The sequence below is a fragment of the Tamandua tetradactyla genome, chromosome 1 (genome assembly GCF_023851605.1).
Source record: "Tamandua tetradactyla isolate mTamTet1 chromosome 1, mTamTet1.pri, whole genome shotgun sequence".
In the NCBI taxonomy this organism is placed as follows: domain Eukaryota; kingdom Metazoa; phylum Chordata; class Mammalia; order Pilosa; family Myrmecophagidae; genus Tamandua; species Tamandua tetradactyla.
This window is the reverse complement of record NC_135327.1, coordinates 165,084,351-165,109,233: the sequence shown is the minus strand read 5'-3', so window position 1 is coordinate 165,109,233 and position 24,883 is coordinate 165,084,351. Positions and strand designations below refer to the sequence as shown.

The following is a 24,883-nucleotide window of genomic DNA, read 5'->3' as shown; positions in this document are numbered from 1 at the left end:
ACTGTGTTGCTCCTGAAATCAGAGCTCACAAACTGCTTCACCTTTGCAGTTGCCCTAGAAATGCAGAAAAGATGAGAGATTAACATTTCTTTGAAGAGTAACAAAGTTAGAGCTACTAACCCCACTGGCAGCTTCTCAGACTTAACTGAAACCAGATGGCTTGGTTCCGGTTAGTGAATGTCTAGGCTAGTAGGGTTATAACGCAGGATCCACATCAGAAATGACAAGAAGAGGTGGGGAACAGGTTATAGTTGGGCTCAGCAACTGAATTTACAAATTGACCCCTGACAACATAAAAGAGCTTCCTTTCTTGCAACTTTATACCTTTATTCTCCTTCTAGCTCTCAAATTAATGTATGTGAAAGGGAAAGGAAGGAACTGCATTAGGAATCCACAATTAGAAATTCTGCCGGAGGTGAACTTGTATCTGTTGCGTTTTGACCACCTTTCAGGTGTGTGGTTCATTTCATGATTAAGCTAGAACATGAATCATCACATGCCAGGGATTAATTACCAAAATATCATCTATAGCTTTAGGATTTCATGTTAATTACCCTCAAATATCAACTGTCCTGTGTTGTACTTCTAAATACAATTCAAGCAAGAATGCCTGTAAATCTGTTGAAGTCATTTATTTTTGTTTCTTAAACCGAGGACACGAGGGTTTTTGTCCTCAGCATCCTGGTAAAGCTCCTCCCTTTAGCCACGTGGATGGACTGGAAATATCGCGGGAGGAAAACCAGGAATAAATCCTCTCAGTTTTTATTCAAATTTTTGTTAGTTTCTACCTAGTTCTCTACAAAGGGACAAAGAAGGAACAGAGGTGATGTCTAACCTCATATTGTCGAAAATAGTTTCATGAGCTGCTTCTTGGTAACAACAAAGAAAGCTTATGAAAGTCTAAAAATGATAACAGATTACTATTAACGTTCACAAAATTCAACTGAAGAAAAATATTGAAGGTATAATTATTATAAGACAAAGCACAATGTGTTAAGCCATAGAGATATGTTACAGATAACATATGGAAATACCTAGGAGATTGCGATCAATTTGGATTGAGGAAATCTAAGAAGATTTCTGGGAGTGATTGATATCTGAACTATTGAGAAGTTTGAAGAGACCTATACAAGTTTATTTTAAATGCTGTTAATTTTCAGCTGATTTCTCTGAAGAGGAGAATAAGTTAAGTGTGGAGATTGAGTTACCATCTTGTTTCTATTTCACAAAATAGGATATAATTCATTGTATATCGTGGTTATAAATGCATGGGCTTCAGAGTTAAATTGACTTTTGTGAAAGCCAGCTCCACTGCTAACCAGCTAAAGTAGATTTACCCTAGGCATTTAATTTCCCTGTCTCCTAAACTAGAAAAGTTTGGTTGTCTCTACCTCATAGTATTATGACCAATAAGAAAGCACTTAGCACATTCCTAGCATGTAATAGATACTCAAGAAATATCAGTATTATGATTATTATCTTCAAAGCTAATAATATTTACTGAGCCCCTTCTGTGTACCCATCACTGATCTGAGCTTTTATTTTAAAGCTGGTTTTCCATGGGGGTCATGAGAATTTGTTGGAGTAAACTCTATAGGAAAACAGGAAAAATAGTTAAAAATATATTAAATATATGTATAAGGTACCAACTTACCACCAATGAAGCTAAATCCACATCTCCCCAAATAGCAATGTCAGCAGCTCCCAAGGTAGCACTTTCTCCTATGGTACTGATTATATTTTGCTAGATGAACAGAGCAGAGTTTATCATTATTTGGATAGGAAATAATCCATTAGGGATTAGAGGCTGAATTCAATATAATAATATTGGGGCACAGCTCTTCTGCTCCACAGAGGAAATATTCCCGCATTCTTAGAGTCTCATAAATGCTGAATGATCCAAGGCTCACACTTTATAATCATATAAAGACAGATGAAATATTTTTAGAGAAAAACATGTTGCCAAGCAGTATATTATTTTGAGAAGTGACTTGTAAACAGTCATTTAATTGTTCAATTAAAATTGATGAGCCAGCTATATGTATATTTCAAAATTTTTTCCTTCTCAAAATGCCTTGTATTCTTCTTAGCCAGCTTTCCTTTTCATCTTGTAATATTCCCCAGCAGAAGTTCACTCTGCAATGATGTGGGCAAATTAGTGTTATCTGGATTCCAAGGTAAGCAAAGGAACACAGGATGGAAGACCTGTGGGCTTTGATTTGGTCCAGTCTTTATATTTGGTCCATAAAATTCTATGTTTAATATAATTAAATTATATGTTTAATTTCAAATTACCTGCTTTAATGGGTTTTATTTATGATACTGCCAGGGTAAGGCCATAGGATTTCCATCCCTATGAGTGATTAAGATAAGTGAAAACAACATTTCAACAGGGAGAGGATGGGTTATTTTGTAATCATAAAGGATTATATTGTTTTTAGTGTCTAAAAATTATCATGAGTCTAGGTCACCTCAGAGGAAAATTAAGAATTGAATATATGCAACTGGTTTCCTGGTCTGTTAAATAACACTATTTATTGCCCTACTCCTCAGGAATCTAACATTCATCTCTTACACCAAGAAAATGTAATTGGGTGGCTTGGTGGAAAATAAAAGCAAAACTTTATACTCTATTTTGCCCTAGGCACTTTATATTAATACTTCACAAAGAAATCTTATCTTATACTTTTATAGTTCACTGAAATTAAATGTTTTACATCTCAGTTTTTGAAGTTTTTTTCTTTTCCTGGATCATTTCCAATAATTTTCCAAAAGGAGAAAGATTTTGATTTAAGTAAATTTCCCTTTCAGGCTCACATTCATTTTGTTTCCATTTCCCATGAACATAATATCAGCTGAATAGGTGAGACCTAGAATAACAGGACACAGAGCAGGTTTTGTGAGGCTCAAATGAAATGCAGTAAATGAAAGATTTGAAAATTAATAATGGTATGAAGAATAAAGGACATAGGAGGGGCTATCAGTGCAGTGTCCAGACTGTGGGCTCTGCTGGGCTCCCACCCATTGCCCTTCTGAGCTATCTCAGCAAAGGGTTGAAAGCTCCTCATTCAACTCACTTAAATGCTTTTCTGAATGCAGGGTGGTAACATTCACAGGGTGAGATCTGAGAGGCCAGAAATCCTTAACAGAGTCCCATGAATTAATTTGAGTTAAGTATTGTCACCAAGGGAAGAGGGAGGAATAGCATTTATTTATTTATAGTTTATCAATCCATATTCATAAGTAAGAAACTACACGTTTTCAGTGAAAGCCACACCTTCCAATGTAGACATCAGGGCAAATGTTAGTGTTCTGCTAATGCAGCCTTAACTGTGATTATGAGAGAGAAAATTTATTGGGACTGATTTAAAATGACAAGGGAGTTGGGAAGGCAATAGTAGATTTTAACGCAGATTTCTCCATCCAATTAGTTCACTGTCCTTTAACAGATAGAAGAGTGCTGTGTGGGGGATCAGAAAAGCAAGAGCACTACCCAGTGAAGAAGTCACAGGTAAGGTGTCCCTGGGAGTGGATTGAGAGCACCTGAGAGCATCAGCCTTTTGGCGCTGTCACATGCACATGAAAGAAGAAATAAAGGAACAGCAGATGCTGTGGGAGCAAATCTCCCAGTTCCCAGGGAGATATAGGCAGGACTTGTCCCACCCATGAGCTTCAGGTGGAGATTTCACAGGTGGAGGGTAGGGATACCTAGAGGACTCATTCCCCACACTTGGTTTAGAATCTCTGTGCTTACTTCAGAGCATATAACTAAGGAGCCCACTGTGGGGAGCTGGAGCACCACTAACCAGCTCCCTTTGCAGGATATCAGAGGGGACATTAATTAATTACAAGGATAAACATATAAAAATCCTCAGCCACTCAAAACTGCTTTTGTCACTTCTTAAAAGCATAGCACCAGGTTTTATCTAGATCATATTTATACATAGGTAGTATAAATAGCCTTCTCAATTTCCCAGGCTGTGTCTGTTGCCTGACATCCCATTCTTAAATATTCAATGCACAAGTTTAACTCTTTGATTACTGTGAAAATGTGAAAACCATAATAATATGCTCCTGTGGTGCTTCAAATGTTCGTATGCATTTTCTCATTTGATTTTCATACCTCTGTTAGGTGAGTGAGGCAGGCAAATGCCCTCATTTTATAGATTAAGGCACTAAGGTCTATGGAAGTTAAGGAATTTGCTACTTATTGGTAAATCTTTTCTTCTACTCCTAACTGTGGTGTGTATATGCAGATGTACATGTATACACATATACACTCATTTACACACACATGTGCACTCATGTATTCTGAGTAGTAGGAAAAAGTTATTTATATATATTCTCAAATGCAGGCATCTTGGGAAAGTCAGAAATGGAAGCCTGGAATCCATTACTAGTCATCTAATTTTGTATGAGTATATTTCAGGCTTTTAAACATTTGTAGTTAGATTTTCATGGAGGATAAGGTACAATGTTGGGTACTCCAATGGTTTGAAACATGTAAATAGTGTGTCTTTCAGAAAGGAAAGGGGTGCAGAATGACAACTTGGAACAGCCAAAGAAGACTTCCTAAATGAGACCCTAACTGTTGTTCTTTCTTTTCTTGATGAGAAATTAGGAGCAATTCCAAAGCTACTGCTACTAAAGAAGGAAGCTTGCAGACTGCGCTGAGTGTACTAGTAGCCTAAACTATACACGTGTCACTTCTCCTTCAGATTAGTGATCCCTACCCTATCTATGCCTCACAAGTGTTTACTGGTCAGGGTAGAACCCTCACCTTGGTGTTTCCCTAAACTCTTCCTTAGGATGCATAACACTCAGAACATACTTGTATTTTAATATATTCTGGTGTGATGAATTTTGTAATTGTAATTGTGGCAAAGAAGAAACGCCTAAGTTAAAGAACACTGAACTCTTGGTGTCCAGGAACATCTTAAAACATCACCATATCATAAATGTGAAGGCATGAACAGTTCTCAAGTTTTCTAAATATAGGATGTTTACACATGATTACCTAAGTTCCAATATTAAAGTATCAGCTATTTTCTTTAGAAGTTTCCTTTTATATGGCTTAAATAGCAAAGAGAAAGAAAAGGAGAGAATATCTGGGTAAAGGTCTACCTACTTTAAAAGAATCTTCCTGCTTTGCATGAGGTCTTTGGCAAATACATGACTTGAGTAAAAATAAAAAGAGAAATAAAACTTCTATTAATAAATTTTAACCCAGCAAAAAATGCCATCTATTAATGATTTAAGTATTGAATTTAGAAACCCTCATCACGATGACCTACTTGCCATTAGTTGTGATTGTAAAGGCAAGAATAGCATTGCTGAATTTATAGATAATGGCAAACAGTCTTAGCAGATTTACAACTTTTCTCTCTCCCCTTATACCTTTTACCAAAGCTGGTATTAACCCTTAAAAAGAAAACACCCTTAACTTAGACTTCTGGTAGACGAAGAAGGCAACATAAGAAGGTCAAGGATGCTGCTCCCCTACAAGTCTTTGAGCAATTAGCAAAAACTGGCACAGTCATGTTCCTCAAAATGCCAGAGAACAATTTTAGGTTTGCAATAACTGAGATAGGGCTGAATTAAGGGCAGACAGCTTTTTAAAAGGCAAAAGTTAATGGCACCATTGTTAGCCTCTTCTGTGAACCTTCCCCAGTGTGATGTGGAGCCATCAGGGGTCCCACTGTGATTTCCTGGTCCTATTCTAGAAAGGGTAGAAGAACCTTTATGCACAGAGTGAGATGCCTGTAGGCTAGTGCCAGTCTATCAGGAGGCAGCCAGAAAGACTGAACCAGGGAATTCTTCTCAGGATCTCTCTCTCAGAACATGACCTGCAGGCAGTAGCAACTTGCTGACAGCTAAAGCAGTGTAAGAAGCAATTAAGCCAAAGCAGTCTGGTGCAAATAATTTTTGCTTTAAGTTATACAATAGAGCACCCACGAAGAGAGGAAAGTCTATTTCTTAGGGAGTAGAGAGGACATTCAGATTCCTGTAATAAGAGGCTTCCAAAAGACACATGAAGCACAAGCTCAGGACAAGAAACATCTCACATTCACCTCATATTCACCTCAGCATGATTTTCTTTATAGGATGGCTAAGCTCTGATGGAGAGCACCACCCAAAGTAGAGCCAATTTGCAAAGATTATGAATGGTGTTTTCTATACCATTTCTATACCATAGCTTTTTTTTTTTCTTATTGCCTGGCACCAAGGAAATCAGTTATAACACTAGTAGGATACAAGCTTAAAGGATGGTCAGCCCATCACCAAATCCCAGAGTTAACATGTTAAATTCTGAAAAACAGGTATCTGTGCAACAGATATTATGACAAAAAGTGGGAAATTACAACCCATCCATAGGAATGAGTTAACAATTCAGAAACCATCAATAAAGAACACACCAAAGACCTTTAAAAAATGATCTTCAATAGGCTAAGATTAAGAAGATAAAGGAAAATAGAGGAAGAATTAAAGAATATAAGAAAATGATGAATAAATAATGTGAGAATCTCAATAAAGAGATGGGTAGTTTAAAAAGGAACAAAACATAAATATCGGAATTGAAGGCCACAATAAATGAAATGAAAACTTCCCTACAGTGTTTCAAGAGTAGATTAGAGCTCAAAGAAGAAAGGACCAGTGAACTCAAAGACAAGACAATTGAAATGATTCAGGCTGAAGGCCAGAAAGAAAAAAAATGAGAAGAATGAGCAAAGACTATGAGACCTATGGACCACCACCAAACATACAAATACACACAGTAGGGGAGTCCCATAAGGAAAAGAAAGGCAAAAAGCAGCAGAAAAAATAAAACAAAATGGAGCATTGTTCAAAGAAATAATGTCAGAAAACTTCCCAAATTTAATGAAAGACATAAATATACCCCCAAAACACAAATGGGATAAATTTGATGAAACTCATGACCAGACACATAGTAGTCAAACTGCTGAAAACCAAGGACAAGTAAAGCATTCTGAAAGCCATAAGAACAAAGCAAAGTTTTCTATAAAAAGGGAGCTGTAATAAGATTATGTCCCCATGTCTCATCAAAAACCATGTGGGCAAGTGGGCAGTGGGACAAGATATGTAAAGAAAACAATTGACAATGAAAACTTTTATATTCAGTGATACTGTCTTTAAAAATGAGGGAGATATTTAAAAAAGGAAAAATTAAGAAATTAAGCTATTCTCAAATTAATGAACAAAGCTGAGCCTGTTCATTAGAACTGAACCTTCCATACAAGCAATGCTGAAAGGAATTCTTCAGACTGCGAGGAAAGGACACTAGATAGTGGATCAAGTGACAAAAAAAAAAAGAACTAAAGACCTTAGTAAAGGTAACTGTTCTAGCTTGCAGGCTGCCAGAATGTAATATACTAGAACTAGAACAGCTTTTAAAAAGGGGAATATTAAGTTGCAAGTTTACCTTTCAAAGGCCATGAAAATGTCCAAATTAAGGCACCAACAAGAGGCTACCTTCACTCAAGAACGATGAAGTTCAGGGTTTCTCTCTCAGCTGGAAGGGCACATGGCACCTTTCCTCTCCTGGCTTCTTGTTTCATGAAGCTCTCCCAGGAGCAGTTTATTTCTTTATCTCCAAAATCTCTGGTTGTATGGACTCTTGTGCTCTGAAACTTTTTCCAAAATGGTTCCCTCTTAAAAAGCTCCAGTAAGCTACCATAACTTGAAAAATGGATAGAGACACATCTCTATGGAACCCATCTAGTCAAAAGTTACCACCCACAATTGGGTTGGTCACATTTCCATGGATAATCAAAAAGTTCCCACCTGGCAATATTGAATTAAAAGACATGGCTTCTCTGGGGTACACCACAGATTCAAATCATCATGGTACTGATATGGGTAAGTATAAATGTCAATAACTAACTATCATATTACATTTTTTTGGTATGTAGCTCCACTTATTACTTTTTACAGTTTTTAAAATGCAAAGGCATAAAAAGTCATGATACATATATCATTTTGGACATATGTAATTTTTAATTAAAAAAAAGGAAATTCAAGTCAGAACTACAGTGGGACACCATTTTACACCCACTAGCATGTCTATAATTTAAAAAATTGGAAAATAAGTTTTGGAAGGATGTGGTGAAATAGGAACACTATTTCTTTATTGGTGGGAATGTAAAATGATGCAACCACTGTGGAAAACAGTCTGGTTTTTCCTCATGAAATTAAGTATAGAATTACCATAAGACCTGGCAACCCCACTTCTAGGTATATACCCAAAAGAACTGAAAGCAGGGACACAAACAGATATTTAAATGCTGATGGTTATAGTGACATCATTCACAATTAACAAAAAATGGAAGAAACACAAGTGTCCATCAACAGATGAATGGGTAAAAAAAAATGTTGTATATTCATGCAATGGATTATTATTCAGCCATAAGAAGGTGAGGATTTCTGATAGTATGACATCATGGATGAACCTTGAAGACATCATATTGAGTAAAATAAGCCAGACACAAAATGGCAAATTTGTATGATCTCAGTGATATGAAGTAATTAGAATAAGAAAATTCATGGAAATTGAACCAGAATACAGGTTATTAGGGTTAGAGGGTAGTGGGTAGAGAATGGGAAGTTAATGCTTAATTGGTATCGTTTCTCTTTGGGATGATGAAAAAAATTTGGTAATGGATGGTAATTGTACCAGTTCGAAAGTATTATGTACCCCAGAAAAGCCATATATATATATATATATATATATATATATATATATTATTTTGGTGCATGGTCTGGGAATTGAAACCAGGTCTCCTGCATGAAAGGTGAGCATTATACCACTGAACTGCCCGTGCAACCTCAAAAAGCCATATTTTAATCCTGTTCTAATTTGTGGGAGCAGCTATTTCTTTTAATCTTGATTCAGTATTGTATGTTGGTCTCTTCTGATTAGATTATCTCCACAGAGATGTGGCGTACCCAATTCCAGTTGTGGGTATGATCTGTTGATTAGAGGGAGATGTGACTCTACTCATGCCAGATGGGTCTTGATTAGTTTACTGGAGTCTTTTAAAAGAAGAAATATTTTGGAGGGAGCTCAGACAGAGCAGTGCCTATAGAAATGACACAGTCAACAGAAACTTCATAGCAGAGTTGACATAGATGCCAACACTTGGAGAACAGAGACACAGCTACTTGGGAATACTTGGAGCCCAACAGATGTTGCCTTGAGATGTTAAGCAAGCCAGAACCTGGAGAGAGCTAAGGGAAGCCAAAAGGTGAAAGCCAGTCCCAGAGAAGCAAAGTGAGGAACCCCCACAGGAACAGAGGCTGGAAACAATGGAGCCCAGGAACAAGGGACCAGCAGTTGCCAGCCACAGAATTTCCCAGCTGACAGAGCTATTCTAGACCCATCAACTTTCCTTGAATTAAGGTTATCTTTCCCTGGATGCCTTTGTTTAGACATTTTTATAGGCTTAGAAATGTAAACCTGTAACTTATTAAAATCCACTTTTAAAAAGCCATTCCAGTTCTGGTATATCGCATTCTGGCAGCTGGCACACTAATACGCAGTTTCCTCTTCTTGGCACTAAGGTTTCTTTTGGGAACATATATGAAGGACCAGCTCCCTTCTTTCAACAGGGAAACTTGTGTGAAGACATGTTGAAGGTCTCTGGACAAAAAGATTTCCATTGAAATGATACACCTGTCAAAGCCAAAGGCTGAAGAAAGGGATCTTTCACTTCTGACCCTTCCCCTGGTGGAAGGAAGATCCTCAGGGAGGAAGACTTGGCTGCTGCTTTGACCTTGTCTTCACCAATTCTCATCTTCTTGCCCCATTGGCAGGGCAACATCACAAACGTAAGAAAAAGGTGGGGACTGCCTTTTCTCAAACAGGTCTTGGTCCTCACTTCATTACAGTTCCCTCATCCTGATTATAATGGAGGTGGTTAGGTGAGTATGGGGGTCCCCTGTAGGTATGCAGGTCTGTCAGGTGCAGATTCAAGAGCCTTCAAAAAATATTTATTCTCTGATATTCCTAATTCCCCTGTAACTCCTTCCTCACAAATTTTCTTACTAGAGAGAAAGTAAAAACAAAAACAGAGACAAAAAAAGCAATGCTTGGCATTCAGAATCTGGCCTGGTACTCATATAGCTAGGTCACATTGTTCCCCTATTGAGCAGAAACCATTTCACAAGACTCCAACCTCAGACATGGTTATTCTGAGGCAATGATAAAAATGACACAAAATAAGGTGTGCTGGTTTGAAACTGTTATGTACCCTAGAAAAGTCATGCTCTTCTAAACTAATTTTGTGGATGCACACCTATTGTGGGGGGGACCTTTTGATGAGGTTGTTTCCATGGAGATGTAACCCACCCAATTGTGGGTGAGCTTTTGATTAGGTTGTTCCCATGGAGATGTGACTCCACCCACTGAAGATGGGTCTTAATACTCTTACTGGAGTCCTTGAAGAGGGAGACATTTTGGAGAAAGCACTGATGCTTGGAGAGCCAACACAGAGAGCAGAGATAAAACCAAGTGAAGGACGCTTGAAGGAACCACAGGGCCTGAGAGAGCCATTTTGAAACCAACCTAGGAGAGAAGGGCCAGCAGACATCATCATGTGCTTTTGAATGTGATAGAGAAACCCCAGACAAGTCTGGCCTTTCTTGAGGGAAGGTGTCCTCTTGTTGATACCTAATCTGGATATTTTCAAGCCCTTAGATCTGCAGATGTGTACCCTAATAAATACCCTTTGTAAAAAATGAATCTGTTTCTGGTATATTGCATTCCAGCAGCATTAGCAAACTAAAACCCAGGGTCACATAATTTTTCTAAGCACAAAATCAACGTCACTGTACAACCCACAGGATACCAAACATCCCTCTCTCTTGCTAAATGAGGGAATGCGTCTTCTTTACCCACTCATAAAATTGCCCCTGCTTTCTGGCCGCATCCAATCTAGAGCAAACCCCTGCTTTCTTAGACCCTCCTCCAAATAATGCAAACCCAAATACTGATATCCTCTTACTGACACATGCTAGGACTTCTCATTGTGTGTGTTCTTCATTGTTTCAATGAGTTATAAACCCCGTTAGTTTAACTATAGGTGTGTTCCTGGTGGCCTTTGGGGTATTGACGCCTGTGTAAAGGTAGTGGTACATCTTGTTCATTTACATATGAATTCAGGACATCTGTATTGAGTACCTTCTATGCACCAGCTCCCATTCTAAGGGCTAAATACAATAAAGAACAAAATGGACAAAAATCTCTGCCCTCACAGAGTTTACATTCTCATAGGGGAGAGAGAAAACAAACAATATTAGTAAATTAAATATATGGCACATTGGGAAGCTATAATAGCAAAGAAGGAAAAGAAAGCAGGTTTCTAGATGGTATGTCTTGGGAAGGCCTCACTGATCTGAACGAGGTGAAGAATGAGCCTGGAGGATGTATGGAGAAGGTAGGGGAAAGCAGGTGTAAAGTCCCTGAGGCAGGAGCATGCTGCCATATTTGAGGACCTTCAAACAGGCTGGTAGCTAAGGAAAATGAGTCATAGATGTAAGAGGGAGGGTCTTGTAGAGCCTTGTAGAGACTGACTTTCACTCCGAATGAGCTGGGAAAAGTTGGAGGGCCTTAAGAGAAGATTAACATAATTTGGCTACTGTAAGAGGAAAGCCTAAATGAGCACAAGAGAGAAGAAAGGCAGAAAGGAAACCCTAGAAATTACCCAGGCATAGATGAGAATGGCTCAACCAGTCACTCTGACTGGTGGGCCACAGTGACATTTTAGAGCTCCTAGAATTAATTTCATTTTCAAACCAATATCTAAAAATCTCTGAAATGTGACAATTACATATTGTGATCATTTCCTTCTCCCCAAACACAACTACCCTGGTAAAAGACCATAAGTCTCTTTGGGGAGGACTGGGAGGAAATCTAATAGTATAAGTTTTTAGCAGAGTAACAGGAGCCTTCCCCAAGGGGACCAGCCTTCCCTTCATTCAAAGATTTCTAGGTCTGTAAACTGTCTCAAGTATGGGTATTGATTAGGGGCCATGACTCTCTGTTTTTATAATTCAAGTTAGGCTTTTGTTCCCTTGACCTAGAACTCTTCTGCTTGTACAGACCAAGTAAGAATTTAGTAGACTTCTCATCTATTTTACTTCTAGTTACTCCATGATCTACTAGCTAATTCCATAGGTCTCCATGAGTCAGACTATTTTAATGGCTGCTGTCTGTTAAAATAGCCACCCAACCTTGTCTTTGGAAATTAAATGCTGTCACTTGGCTTCTGTCAACTCCATTCTGCCACATCTGGGATCCAATCATCCCAATTGTGTTTAAAGATTTTAGTTCAGTGACAGCAGTTCCCATAGAAATCTTTGGCCTACATAAAAGAGAAAACAAAGAGCTCTTCAGAATATGATGGAGTTAGTCTCACAAATTCATTCACCACAATCCCAGTGAAAAGTGTGTCTTCTGGATGTTCCTGGGGTACGTGAGAAGGTGCTACATGATAAACCCATGCTAACATTCTAATCTCTCCAAGACTTTGTATACTCTCATTTATTTTATACTAGGGTAATACTGGCATTTTGACCTCCAGTAATAAAGGCTGCCTTTTGGCTTTTATTTTGGCTAACCAGCTAAACAGAACTGTTTCTTATTGAGCTAAAACACTGAATCCAGAATCTCATCTTAATGGGCCCATATCAATAATTTCAGCCAAATTAAGCTTTATATTCCTTCCCCCATTACCCCACACCCTTAATATCCATTCCCACAAATATTCCTCTGATTTCTTTCTGTATAAATTGGAAAAATCATATGCTTATTTTGTAATATAGTGTACCTCTTTGGGGTCCCATTTTGCACCTCACCTTTTGGGGTCTGTTGGAACTTCAGTCCAGTTATAGGTCTTGAAAAAAAGAAGGGTGATGGGGTGAGACATGAGAAGAATTAGAGTGTCTTATAATCCTCTGCCTCAGGACATTCCATTGTAGATTCATCTGGTGAAACAGGATTGATCTGTTCAGATAGAGGAGATATGGCTGTTTCCTCAGTGGAGGTAGTTATATGTTTATTAAATATAGCAGGCTTAAACTCTTCAGATGGTTGTTGGATGGCAGATTCCTCAGGTTAGACTGGAGGTCAAGAGCCTGGTTCCTCAGGGCAGACCATTACAGGTTTAATTGGAAAAGACTCAGCAGAATCTAGGATTTCATTGTCTCCACCACCACGACCACTATCTACCAATTCCAATTTTCAGAATCCTATTCGTTTCTAACCAGTGTCCTCCTTTAACAGGAGTGTCACACAAAAGGCAATGTGATATTTGTGGCCACTTAATTGATAGGCTTGAATTTGTGGACAACACAGACTTCAGTGATTTTTAGTATTATAATGAAATATAGGTCACTTAAAGTCTAAGCTACTGCCCATGTCAGGCAGACCCATTTTGCTCAGTTATCCACATAACTTTGGACTTGAAGTGGGTTAGTTCTGGGCTGACCCAAAACCCTTCAGTAATAAACATTAGGGGCTGTCTTTAGTGATTACAAGATCTAAAGTTGAAAAACAGGATAAATGGGTACAAGCCAAGGTTAGTCACAAGGTTTTTACAATCACAAAGGCACAAAATGAAGGCTGTACAACAATTATCAGAGATCACGGCAGCTGGATTACAATTCAAAGATCTCAGTTATTTCCCTCTGTCTTTCTAATATACCAGAAAGTAAAAAGGAATTTCTGCATAACGATTTAATAATCATATCTTCCCTTAGATCCCAACATCTCAATTACAAACCCACAATTCCCACCTAATCCAGACAGCAGACATTTTAATTGCTTCCTTCCCTCCTTCCATTTCCATACCCCCCATGTACAGGAAGAAGTGATGATCCCAATTGATGCTAAGGCTGAAAACAAAAAAGTTCTTCATACACAGACCACGAGAAAAAAGATGTTTCAAGGGGGCTCCAGAGCAGATGTCCTCCTCAGGGGTGAGGTTAAAGGAGGGAGCCTGATTCCTGAGGGTTGCCCTTAACCTCAGGCCGCCTGGGCCTGGGAGGGAGGAAGCCCAGCAGTTCTCAGGCCCCAGCCAGAGCCTGTGTTCCTGGAGGGGGCCGCGCCTCCCGCGAGGCCTCGGGTTGCCGGGGGAGGCCTCCAGGGGGTCGCTCCGCCTGCGCCACCCCCGCACGCACCCATGGCTGGGCCACTGGGCCCCCACGCCCGGCCCGCGTACATCCTCCCCGCAGTAGCGAGCCAGCTCCTCCTCCGTGAAGAGCCGCACCGGGGGCCCCGCTCGGCTAGGCTTGGAGCCTTCCGGGCCCGGACTGGGTGCGGCCCCAGGGCCAGCACCAGGACTAGGGCCATCGCTACGAGCGGCCGCAGCCGCCACCGGGGCTCGGGGCCTTCCATGGTGAGCCGGCAGGGCGAGCGGCGGCCAGGGTGCTAGAGCCGGCGCGCTCCAGCTCCGCGTCCCCGGAACCCCGCCCCGCGCGCGCCCGGCCCCCGGGGCTGCTGTTCAGTAACGGGTGTGATAGCCGGACCCGGCGGCGCAGTGGGGCTGGCGAGCCAGCTCAGTCTCGGCCCCGCAAAAGAAAACTTCGGAACTAGGATCACAACCCCAGATACGAACTGAAAAAAATGGATCAACAGAGCAACATTATGTGGCCGTATTTCCAGGATTAGCCACATAGATGACACATCCCAACATTCCAGCACCTACGAGGGTGTATTTATATAATAGGGCCCCAACTTTACTAATTCACCTTTAATTGATTTTTCTTCCTTTCCATATGTGTTTGAATTTCGGGTTCCCAAGGGGGGGGTTTGCGAAAGTTAGGGCACAACTTTCATATATGCTCCTAAATAAGAATAGCTAACATTTACATAAGGGTTTCTTCACTGATTTACTCAATAAATTAGTGCCTCCAAGTACCCGGTCGCTGAGGACACCCGGTAGCTAAACAAGACAGAGACAAATATCCACATCCACGTGGAGCTTTACATTCTATGGTTGAGAGGGACAACAAATAAAGATCTATAAAATGGTATGTTACATGCCAGGGAGAAAAATAAAGCAGGGAAAAGGATAGGGAGTGTCGGGGCTGCAATTTTAAATGGGCTGAACAACTAAGGCCCCACGGAGATGGTAGTATTTGTAGGAAAATTCACAGGCTGTGAGGGAGGGAACCTTAAGGGAAAAGCGACCTGGGCAGAGGGGACAACTGCATAAATGCTGAGGAAGGAGAATGCCAGGCATTTTTGGAGGAACAGTAAGGAGGCTGACAGCTGTGCTGAGTAAGACTGAAGAGGGCTGAGGGGCTAGGTAGGAAGCCGGGTGGGAGGGGAGATCATGTGAGAGCTCAGTGCATTTGCAAAGACTTTGGCTTTTATTCTGAGTGAAATAGGAAACTTTTTTAGGGAACAGAATAAAGGACTTAAAATGTCAACCGAATCCTTCTGGCTGGTCTCAACTGAAGCAAAGGGCCCAGTGAGAGATGATGGTTAGAGCCAATGTGGTCATGGTGGAAGTGGTAAGAAGTGGGTGGATTGTAGACATCTTTTGATGGTGCAGCTGACAGATGAGATGTGGAGTGGAGAGAAAGAGAGGCATCAAGGATGACTCCAAGGTTTTTGGCCTGGGCAATGGAGGATGGAGTTGCCATTAACTGAGATGGGAGATACTTCGGAAGAAATGAAGAGGTCAGTTTAAACCCGTTCAGCTTGCGATGCTTATTAGACATCCAGGTGAGGTGCCAAACAGGCAAATGAATATATAAATCTGGAGTTGTATTTAAATCCATGGGATTGGATGAGATCCTGAGGAAGTGCACAGGAAGAGGAGGGGAGAACCCAGAACTGAGCTCCCAGGACCTTCCAACATCTGGTGGTTTGAGGAAGCTGCCAAAGGAGACCAAAGAAGGGCTTACCGTGTGCCAGGCACTGGTTCGAAACTTTACACGTATGCACTCATTTAATCCTCACTATAGTTCTGGATGTGTATTATTACTGTTCCCGTGTTACAGGTCATTGTGTTACTGGTCCTGAGGTACCGAGCTCTTCAGTACCTTGCCAGGTTACAGAGTAGGTGACAGAGCCAGGATTCAACACAGGCCTTCTGGCCCCAAATCTTCTCTTCAATACCAGGTTACCCTTCCCCTCAGTGACTGTACCAAGTGCTCAGGCACTTATTTATCCAACAGAATAGACTTCTAGTGCAGGGTGACCTATAGAGGATGTGTCCACTAATCCTCTAAATCTCGGGTTCTTCATCAGTAACATAACAGCCTGCCTCCTTCACAGGATTGAGTTAAAAAAAAATAATAAAGATAATGGACATGAAAGACTATGTAAACTACAGATTGCGGTATCATTAAAAAAAAGAGATAGTGGACATGAAAGGCTGTGTAAACTTTAGACTGCAGTAGCAGTGTACATTGTGTCACAGGATCTCTGGGTTGGAAGAGGCCTTCTAGACCCTCGAATAGACCCCCTTTCTGACACACCATGTTCTCTAATAACATTCCTGGCATACAATGTGCTGCTTCTCTGCTTGAACATTTCTATTGCTCCAGTTATATTAGGAAACTTTTTGAGTCAAAAGATACTCCCTGTAATTTCTCCTGATCAGATGCCCTCTCCCCAAGATGTTGAGAATAAGGCTGTCATTGAGTAGCACTCTCATATGTCCCCAGGCATCTTGTATTGCTTTTCTTTAGTTGAACACAGATTTGTTGCAAAAAGAACACCAATACTGCTCCTACTGTTCCACAAAAGTTCAGTTTCGAATTTTATAATTATCGCTAATACTGATAGACTACTTTCAATGTGCCAGGCGATCTCTAAGTACTTTACATCTGATAGCTCATTTAATTTCCTCAAAACTCTCTGAATGGGTACTAATGCTCCCATTTTACCCTGGGTATCTAGGGTTTAGCATTAAGTGCACAATGGTTAGGAAAAAAGATAGGAGATTTGAAAGTGCTGGAACAGGCCTACGATTGGAACAATCATAGATGGGCTACGCCAGAAGGACCCTGGAGCTCCTCGCCTTCACACCCAAGGCCCCACTGCCCCACCAGGTTGCCCCTCCCCCCACCACCAAGCGGCTCTGCTCACCCCAGGGCCCCCATTGCTTGCCCCTCGGATCTCAGAGAGACAGCCACTGAGCTGGACATGTGGCCCCCACTGGTGCCCCATCTGCTTCCACCCATCTGGCGGCATCTGCCTGTATCACACGCATGTCACACGCATGTCACCTAGCCAGCCGGGCTGGGAACGGGGGCTCTCCTCTGCAGGCCTGTGCTCTGGGATGCAGGAGCCTGGCCTGAGGCCCAAGGAATGAGCTCTACTCCCTGCCAGGGCCCCAGCCACATGGTTTTCCACTTCCCCAGGTCAGGCCCCTCTGGGGAACAGAACGCCTCGTACTTTGAACAAGGACCAGGAGGAAGCAGAACATGGCCCAAGGATGTTGCTCCACTACTCTCTTGGTCAAAGTCATTCAGAGCAGAGCTGCAGACAAGGCTGGTCCTTGTCACTGCATCCATGGCAGGATCCTCAGGACCAGAAGAGGCCTCTGAGGACCATCGGATCCAGACCCCTGCCTGCAGGTAGTCCCTGCCCCAGAGGAGGGGATACTGGGGCAGGGGAAGCATGGAGCATCTGGACCACATACCACGATAAACTCTGACGCAGTTCCCTGGCCTGCAAAATGATTATCCCTGCCTAATCCACCTTAAAGGGCTAGGCTGAAGAAGACATTAGAGGTTTACAATATTTACCTGGTAAGTTTTAATGTGCCATTGCTACACTAGTTAGTTAGGAACCAACATGGGAATCTTTAATGATCTCCAGGAAGAGCCGACAGAAGGATCTGGGAGACTTCCTTATGATGCTTAAATTCTCCTGAGTCAGGAAGTTTCTGCACAAGTCTAATGTGCCTCTTCCATACTACACTTGAAACAGCCCAAATCCTTGAAGTTCCTCAGCCCCTTTTTCTCACAATACAGTGTATGTTTTCACCCTGCCCATTTGAAATCCACTAGGAAATCCATTCAAATCATCTCAGGAAGCAAGGAGAAAATGGATACGCAGAGGCCCCACAAGGATCCGAGAGTCACCGAAAGCCCTGGGACAGCTCTGGTTCAAGGCTGGGGAGCTGAAAACCACACTGCCAGCTTAGAGCAGGCATCAGGGGCACTAAGAAGCAGCCCCTTGACCATTTCAGCCCCTTCTTCTTCCTGTGAAGAAGGGTGGAGTGGGCTCTCTTCTTCATTTTCTCCCCTCAAAAATGGGCAAGTCTCTCTCCAGACAACACAACAAGCAATCTCACCACCCTACCCCTGTGTACGTGGGACATGACTCCCAGGGGTGTGGACCTTCCTGGCAACATGGGACAGAAATCCTAGAATGAGCTGAGACTCAGCATCAAAGGATTGAGCAAAACCCTAGAATGAGCTGAGCCTTAGCATCAAGGGATTGAGAAAATCTTCTCAACGAAAAGGGGGAAGAGTGAAATGAGACAAAGTGTCAATGGCTGAGAGATTCCAAACAGAGTTGAGAGGTTGTCTTGCAGGTTATTCTTATGCATTAAGCAGATATCATCTTGTTATTCAAGATGTAATGTAGAGGCTGGAGGGAACTGCCTGAAAATGTAGAGCTGAGTTCCAGTAGCCATGTTCTTGAGGATGCTTGAATAATGATATAGTTGTCACAATGTGACTGTGTAATTGTGAAAATCTTGTGTTTGATGCTCCTTTTATCTACCTTGTCAAGAAACGAGTAGAACATATGGAATAAAAATAAATAATAGGGGGAACAAATGTTAAAGTAAATTTAGTTTGAAATCCTAGTGATGAAATAAAGTGAGGAATAAGGGGCATGGTATGTATAATCTTTCTTTTTCTGTTATTGTTTCATTTCTTTTTCTGTTGTCTTTTTATTTCTTTTTCTAAATTGATGCAAAAGTTCTAACAAATGATGAATATTCAACTATGTGATGATATTGAGAATTAGTGAATATATATGTACAATGGAATTATGTGCTAATGTTTTTGTTTGTTCTTAATTAATTAACAAATAAATTTTAAAAAAATACAATGGGTTTCGGATATTTTGTATGCACAGAAAAATAAATTCAAGGCAGGGTAGTGTGGTAGTTTGGGATTAACACTAATGCCAACTTTACTGAATTATGTTTCTAAAGATAGATCTTTTCCACTCCACAAATGCATCCTATGAGCACTACAGATACTTTAAGATATCTATGAAACAAAAAGCAGAAACTAAAAGCAACCCACAATCCCATCATTGAATACACCTACTATGAATATTTAATTTCCTATTTTCAATAGATTTTGATCAATAAATAAGATATATTTACACGTAGGCATAGTATTGACTAAATATGACATTGAAAACATTAAAGATTTATAATTTGGATCAGTCTCTATATGGCACAAACTTTACCTAAATATTAAAACTATGTGTATGTTCTTACATGCTACAATAGTTTGAAAAAGACATCTCTTTTGAATATACTTCCATAATATTCCATCTTAAGAAAACTTATATACAAATTTCCTCCCTAGTCTGCATTTAGGTTTCCAGTCCTTTTGTGTGAATCTAAAGCAATACTGAAATGAGGAGCGACGTGGAATATTTAGGGATGTATCTGTGAGGACATTTTTCATTAGAAGAGCTAGAAAACCTACTTGATTCATGTGCTCAGCTGCTTTCCCTCAAGGGGCTACCAAAAGCATATATCACAGACATATGTACCTGGGAGCATCTTTTTTACTGTATTCACAACATCTCCAATGATCACTGATTTTTCTTTACTTCAATCAGTAAGTAAAATCTTGTTACCTCATTTTGGCTTTCACTTGTCCTTGGATCATTCATGCATTCTTTGGGATTTACTGGTTAGGGCAAATTCCTCTTTACTGAGAGGTTTCCTTCTGCCAAGTTTCTTTTGTTCATTGATATGTTCCTCCTTTTCTGATAAATTTGTAAGAGACTGTTAGAAATTAGGTAATTGTAACCTTTGCTTTTTAAAACAATGCAGCCCACAAAAACACCCCAACTAGAAAACACTTTCTAAACCCCAAAACCCCACAGCAGGGACTCCCACCGACTCCCACACTGCCTACCCCGGCCGACCACAGCCACCCTCAGCCCCTGAGCCCTGGGAGACCAGCTCTGACCCCCAAAACCGCCCCTGGCCCGCTGTGGCCTCACCACGGCGCTGCCCCGAGGCTCCCGCCATGGCGCGGGGACCCCAGCCTCTCCGGCGCTGCCCACCTCCTGCTTCGGTGCCCGGTCTCTGCATCGCCAGGCCCCAGTGGGAGGCCCCCTGGGCAACCACCAGGAACGCGGCCTCAGCGGGTCCTGTGGCCGCCATGGCGGGGCCTCTGTGGAGTCTCCCGGCGGCGGCCATCTTGACAATGGCGCCCGCGTGCGGGGGAGACGCGGGGGACTCTGGGGGCCCTGGGGAGGGGGCGGGCGGGAGGGGAGCGGGCTGCGGTGGGGGCCTGAGAGGGTCCTGGGCTGGGGAGGGGGCAGTTCGCAGATGCGGGTTCAGTCACTCCCTGCAAAGGCCCGGCGCCTGCTGCCCTGTCCCTGGTCCTGCTAGTTGGCACATGAACACTGCTGACCTGGAATCTCTAACTTAGGCCTCCAGGTGCTCTGCACTGGGGAAGTCTCATGCAGAGACATTCTTCCAGGGCTAGGACAATAAGAGAAGTCGGAGAGAAGAAGGAGGAAAGCACGATCAGACAGAAACCATCCTTTGAAATGGGAGGCCTTTAACCTTTGAAATACATGACAAATCCTTTCTTTGGCAGTATAGGAACAATGAGAAAATTGAATGAACACACCACTCCTCAGAAAGCACCTAGGCTTGGTGTTTTGTACAAATCATAAAGCAATTGAAGCCAAAATAATGTCTCAAGGTGCTATTTCAGGTACACATACTATTATTCATTAAACAGTCATTTGTTGAGATTTTACTTTATGCAGAGAAAGAACTGTGCTGTGGTGGGTCCTAGGGAGAGAGTGGGGACACTGATTTGCCCTGGAGGAATTTACCTTGGGGCAGAAGGGGTGGTGAAATTATCCCAAATATATGGCTCCTCGTGACCCTTTGCACCTTTCACGTAGGTAAATACTCCCTAATGCTCTCAGCCAGCCCTGCTTGCACTTTCTCGACGTGTACTGATGCCCAAAGTGAGCAAATCAGCCTGATGTGCACTGAAGCCACTTTTAGTCACTGCGTATTTTGAGAACAGAAAGGGTTTATTGCTTTGTTGACTAATAAGGAGACTGGAGGAAACCTTAGATCAGCTCCGCGAACAAAATAGAGTCTGGGCTTTTCTGCTGCCTGGAGAAGGCCGGCAAAAGAGGTGGTGACAGATTGGGGGAGAGGCTGTGGCCTTATCAGTCTGGGGGAAGGCAGGCCTAAGGGGGAGGGTTAAGCAGAGCATCTGTGTGGCCAAACATGCTTGATCTTAAATAGAGACTTAGAATGCTCAGTGTGGCTATAGAACCTACCAGGACCGGCCAAGGCAGGAACTGCAGAGTCATAGGAAACCCACTTTTCTTGCCGTGAAGCAAGCTTTTTCTGAATAACCATGAGGAGGTGAGGGTTCACGCAAAAGGAATGAAAACTTTTCCAAACTAGTAAGAGAGGGGTCACCTCAGTGCTAAGGGCAGTTGGCAATTGGAGGTTTCACCTGCCCTTTCAGTTTGTGTCTGAATCCAATCCTGAAAGCTTCTTCAATGAGCTCCTAAGAAACACGCCTCAGAATGCCTCTCATCAGATTAAGTTCAGCCTAATGATCTTATTACTGCTTTTTTGTTGTTCTTCTAACAACTTTTCTGTTCAGCAAAATACATTTGTCCCATTTTCCTTAAATAATCCCAGCAATGCTTTGCCCCAGTCTCATGACATCCACTTTTCGGTACTCCAAAACATATTCCTTATAAATACTGGTGGAGACAGAAACCTAATATGGCATTATTATTTCCATCTTTTGGTGATTGATCCTTGAATGGTCTCCTACCCTTTACTGCATGAGAAACTTATGACTGGATGGGATGTCACTACCATGATTAGGTGCCTACTTGGTTGACATGGAGTTCATCAATATGGTGAATGTCTGGGGTAGGCTTGACCTGATCAGGTGAGCCTGGAATGGGACTTGATCCTCCGTGAAGTCACAGCTTGTAGAAATGAGAGGTCATATAGAGAGGACCAAATGGCAAGGGCTCTGAGAGTGGCCTCCAGGGACTGAGAGCAGAATTTGGTCAACAAGTAGCAACACAAGGAAGACGTCAGTTGTCTAACCACCAAGAAATGTGTCTACCGACAGACCGAGAAGGTGTGGGAGCTTCCCTCCTAAAGACTCCAGTTAGCTCTCAGCCAGCCAACACTTTGATCTGTTTTGTGACACCCTGAGCAGAGTACGTGACCACTCTGCTCAGACTTCTGGCCTGCAGAAACCCTGAGGTAATCAGTTTGTGTTGTTTGAAATGTGGTGGTAATTTCTTACACAGTGATCAAAAACTAACTCCAACACTAAGGACTCAGTGGGCAGGTGAAGAGTGGGTCTCAAAGGTGAACACCGGGATGACGCCAGGATGGCAGCTCGGGGAAGGGCTTGGTGCCAGCAGGGATTCTTTGTGTTCCATTTTCTCCTGTTTTAAGTCTGACCACCTTGGCTAGCCCCTCTAGGATCTGTGAACGCCCGCTGAGTTGTGGGTAATGTCAAATATGTTTGTGAAGCTAAAATCTTGTGAGCCCACTGGAATGGAGTTTTCTGGCCATCAGGTAATAGAATTCACTACTATTTATTTCTCTCTGGTTCTTCTGGTGCTATTATGAAAAATAATCAGGCAGTCAAGTCAGAGGAAGCACATGTGTGAAGGATGGCTTCTCACCTGAAGTTTTCTGATTTTGGTCCTAGATTTCATTCCTTTCTAAAAAAGGGGGTGCACTCTAATAACCCCAAGTTACTTAGCCCCTGTGGGGATGTTTTGGTCAAGTTAAATTGAGTGATCTCAAGGAGAAACATTAGCAGCCCCGAAATTAAAATCATTTGCTAAATGAGATATTTTGACAAATAACTCCTAGTTCAGCAAAATGAAAAAAAAAAAACCTGGTGCTTCCACTGGCTGCTTTAGTTTTCTCCCCTCGACTGTGCTGGCTGCTTTTCTCAGTTTCTGGCAGTGCTGCTAAAAACCCTTTCTGCCTTCTCTCCTCCCCTCCTCAAGCTCGACTTCTGGCCTGGTCCCCTTATCCTTTAAATATTAGCCCATCGGACCCAGCCCCAATATTCTCCCTGACCTCGAAATCAAATCTAAGGGAACTGAAACTAAGAACAGCATAGTATCAAAGATGCTCAGTACTCCTTTGTTTCCTGGGTAAACAGCATTAGAGAGAGTAGGGTCCAGCAGGATTAATCCTGGGGAGGCCTGCTTCTTTGCTGTAAAGGAGAGGTCATTGGATTGATTAACTGTGCAAATGTCCCTTTAAGTGTGTATGTAACGGAACTACCAGAAATGGTGGTGGAAATGGAGCACATGTTACAAAAACAAAAGAATTGAAGGTGCAGTGAAATAGGAGTGTGCAGATTTCCACCTCCCGTTGAATAACAAGCTTGTAGGAACACTAAATAAGACAGATAATAAAATAGAGGTGGTAGGCTGTCAGTTCTGAAAATTCTGAACCAAAAAATATGAGAGGTGGGGGGAGACAGAGGCCAAACCAAATGTGACAGCTATGTTCACCCAAAAATGAATAAATAAATAAAAGATCAGGATCCAAAACTCCTGAAATCCCTGGAAGAACATTGAGAAATAACCAATGCATTTAAAGTATTAGCAAAAGGTCAAACAGTCAAACCCGTGCAAAACCTCTCTAAGAGCCCTACTAAACCAGCAAGTGAAACTATCATTGTAAAGGAATATTCTGCTGGGGAATTCATTAAATTAGGAACACCTTCCTCTAATAGCCAAGAATTAGACATTTTGGCTTGTGTGTGCCTAAAATTTCCACACCTGCCTAGGAAATTCCCTCATGATTACATTAAAAGGAAGAGCATAAAGGAGGGCAAAGGCATTAGGAATCCCTGTCAACTTCTCCACTTTGATAACTAGGATGCAAAATTGTGAGCTAGTCCTGGCTTGACTCTAACTCAGTGCCTTATACTAGTGGGAAGACACCCCTACACTGCAGGCTAACATGCCCCGGAAGGTTGTGACGAAAGTGTGAAAACAAAATACCATCATGCACTTCAAAATCCATCTCAAATTACATCTTTTATTTTGGGGGGCAAGGGGGCAGTATAAGATCTGGAGTGCAATGAGCCTGTCAAGGGGCAGGGACATGCCAGGCAGGAGGAAAAGTGCAGGGCTGGAACTTGCCTGGGGCTGGGAGGCTCCAGGTAACTGGAGGGAGGGAAGTGGCTGCCTGGACTGGCCTAGTCTCCTTGGGGACGGCTAAGCCACCTGACCAGCTGGAGACAGGCAGGGTGACCTTAAGGCAGACAGGCATCAGGGCCACTTAGAAGCAGCCCCTTGACCATTTGAGCCCCTTTTTCTTCCTGCAAAGAAGGGTGGAGTGGGCTCTCTTCTTCATTTCCTTCCCCTAAACATGGGCAGGTCTCTCTCCAGCCAACACAACAAACAATCTCACCACCCTCCCCCTGTCTACGTGGGACTTGACTCTCAGGGGTGTGGACCTTCCTGGCAACATGGGACAGAAGTCCTAGAATGAGCTGAGACTCAGCACCAAGGGATTGAGAAAACCTTCTCAACCAAAAGAGGGAAGAGTGAAATGAGAGAAAGTGTCAATGGCTGAGAGATTCCAAACAGAGTCCAGAG

At 42.1% G+C, this 24,883-nt stretch overlaps 1 long non-coding RNA gene across 2 annotated transcripts; it reads right to left on the bottom strand.

Annotated features, from left to right (window-relative positions):
- Positions 1 to 12,705: 12,705 nt before the first annotated feature.
- Positions 12,706 to 20,416, bottom strand: LOC143687203 (uncharacterized). Of its 2 annotated transcripts, none has more exons than XR_013177457.1 (3): positions 20,240 to 20,416; positions 19,868 to 19,999; positions 12,706 to 13,021 (listed from the first exon to the last, which is right to left on the bottom strand). It is a non-coding gene; the product is annotated as an uncharacterized LOC143687203 (long non-coding RNA). The 2 variants fall into 2 exon arrangements; XR_013177451.1 differs by lacking the exon at positions 12,706 to 13,021 and adding an exon at positions 15,270 to 15,901.
- Between the last annotated feature and the right edge of the window lie 4,467 nt (positions 20,417 to 24,883).